This window comes from Nerophis ophidion, linkage group LG16 (assembly GCF_033978795.1).
Source record: "Nerophis ophidion isolate RoL-2023_Sa linkage group LG16, RoL_Noph_v1.0, whole genome shotgun sequence".
Taxonomy (NCBI): Eukaryota; Metazoa; Chordata; class Actinopteri; order Syngnathiformes; family Syngnathidae; genus Nerophis; species Nerophis ophidion.
The window spans coordinates 7,230,952-7,233,817 of record NC_084626.1 but is presented as its reverse complement, the minus strand read 5'-3'; positions in this window follow the sequence as shown (position 1 = coordinate 7,233,817).

Here is a 2,866-nt window from a genome sequence, read left to right as displayed (position 1 = left end):
CCTCTGATTAATGCTGGGAAGCAGGTGAGCGGGCGAGCACTAATCAGAGACAGGTGTACCCAATAAGAAACCATGCGACAAAACAAGGGAGTGAAAAAACAGGAAACAATGGAGTCTTGAACAAAACAGAACATAACTAAACAAAACATGATCACAAGACATGCCACTCTCTTCTCGAGGATTTCTACCACGCCAACCCGGAGGATCCCCGGTGTTCGTCGGTTGCCTCGCCTAAGGACTCAAACCCGCTTTTCTTCTGCAGCTTGGTCTGCCGGCAACTCTGCTGGCAGAATGCCATGACACGCTCCTGCTCTTGCTGCGCGCTTCATATGCTTGGATATGGACCCCGTTGCCTCTCTCCATCCCACGATCACTTGCCTGCCCACGGACTACCTCTGTGCCTTGCCCCTCTGGAGTAGCGAAAGATTCACCAAACACGCACTTACGACAACCCTGGTTAAAATTTACATTATTAATTCTACACATCGTCTGGCACCACACACTTTGAGTAGCATACACCTACCACACACTCATCAACACTGTAAAAAAAAATATGTAAAAAAACGGTCATATACTGGCAGCTACGGCTGCCAAACGAAAACCATATAATTAAAGTAAAACATTGTAAACCAAATAATGATCAAAAACATTATATTTACAGAAATTTTCATGAAAAGTTTTGCGGAGAAATGTCGTAATTTTACAGATTTTTACTAAATTCTTAAGATTAACCGCCTTTATTAAAGTAACGATGCAAACAGTTCTACATAAAAATACCTTTATTCTATAGTTTTTCCAAATTATTACGATCAATCACCTTTAATGAAATGACAATGCTGGCAGTTCCACAGATAAATACCATTATTTTACAGATTTTCTTCTGAATTGTTGGGATCAGGGATCTCACGTTCCCTCTACCTGGAGGCCACTGGGTACAGGGGCCCTATTCAAAACCCTTACCAATCCTACTGTGAGACTTTCAGAAACCCTCTCTCCCAGGATCGACCCACAACTTGCACAGGCAGTCATTTCACAAGTGTACCATGGCTAAACTTTTTCGCCATCAGTGTGCCGACTCATACACATAATATGTATGACTTTAACAGTCACATGATAGTCACTGCAAGACATACCTGTTCAACAGCCATATTGATCCCACTGACGGTGGCCGTACAAACAACTTGATCCCACTGACGGTGGCCGTACAAACAACTTTAAGACTGTTACAAATATGCCCCACACTGTGGATCTACGTCAAACAAGAATGACAAACACATTTCGGGAGAACATCTTCACCGTAACACAACATGAACACAAAAGAACAAATACCCAGATTCCATTGCAGCGCTGACTCTTAAGGGCTACACCTCCGCTACCACCCAACCCCGCCCTCCCCACATCACTGCCCCCCTCCGTTCGTTGGTTGAGGTGGGCGGGGTCTGGTGGTGGGGGTGTATATTGTAACACATGGGATTATGGGTATTTTTTTCTGTTGTGTTTATGTTGTGTTATGGTGAAGATGTTCTCCTGAAATGTGTTTATCATTTTTGTTTGGTGTGGCCACACAGTGAGGCGCATATTTGTAACAGTGTTAAAGTTGTTTGTGCGGCCACCGTCAGTCTGACCTGTGTGGCTGTTGGCTGTTGATCAAGTATGTCTTGCAGTCACAACAGTGTGTCACATTATAGAGAAATATGATTAATTGTTAGTATGAGCATAAACCTTTATATAACAGGCTACATGTATTTTTCGACTTGAATGTAAAAATACACATAAATATGAAAAAAATAAGATTTAACTTAAAATTATATATAAAACTGTTAGATTGTTAGTATGGACATAGACTTTTATAGAACAAGTTACATATTAAATGAAAGTTAATCACTGTAATTTTACATGAATTTGAAAGTAATTTGAGAAAACAGAAAATGATATGTATAATTAATTTGGAATTTTTCTGTAAAAAAAATAGAAATATACATAGTTTGTCATTACTGGCATATTACCTAAAATAACAGGCGGTTTGTTTATTTACAGATAATGTCTTTGTTTCTACAGTTTTATAACCTATTTAAAAAAAATTGAAAAATTACAGTAGAAATTTATAGTAAATTAACCCAAAAAATAGGATTTTTTTTTTTTTTTACAGTGAAAGGTTTAAATAAACCTGTTGACTTGATCCTCCTTGTGGTGTCTCTCCTTCCCCCGCTGTACGTAACACTTAATTCATGAAAAAAATAATACAAAACAACATTTTTCTGCATATGTAAATTAATTCAATTGAAAATATTCATTTACTTTCTTCTTTCCTTCATGGATCTAAACTTTACCGCTGCCAGTATTTTCTTTCTATATATTTATCGTAATATTTTCAGAAATCTTTGTTCTATTTTTGGCCTAAGTAAGACAAAGAAAACAATCTGAAGTTGTCTTTATTTTTTAGCTATAACGCCATTATTTTAATAGTCCGGAGCTAAAATGAGTATGACACCCCTACATCAACAATAAGATTTGTCTGCATGAGTGGCTGGACAGGACAGATCATCCATCCATCCATCCATTTTCTACCGCTTATTCCCTTTCGGGGTTGCGGGGGGCACTGGCGCCTATCTCAGCTACAATCGGGCGGAAGGCGGGGTACACCCTGGACAAGTCGCCACCTCATCGCAGGGCCAACACAGATAGACACACAACATTCACACTCACATTCACACACTAGGGCCAATTTAGTGTTGCCAATCAACCTATCCCCAGGTACATGTCTTTGGAAGTGGGAGGAAGCCGGAGTACCCGGAGGGAACCCACGCATTCACGGGGAGAACATGCAAACTACACACAGAAAGATCCCGAGCCTGGATTTGAACCC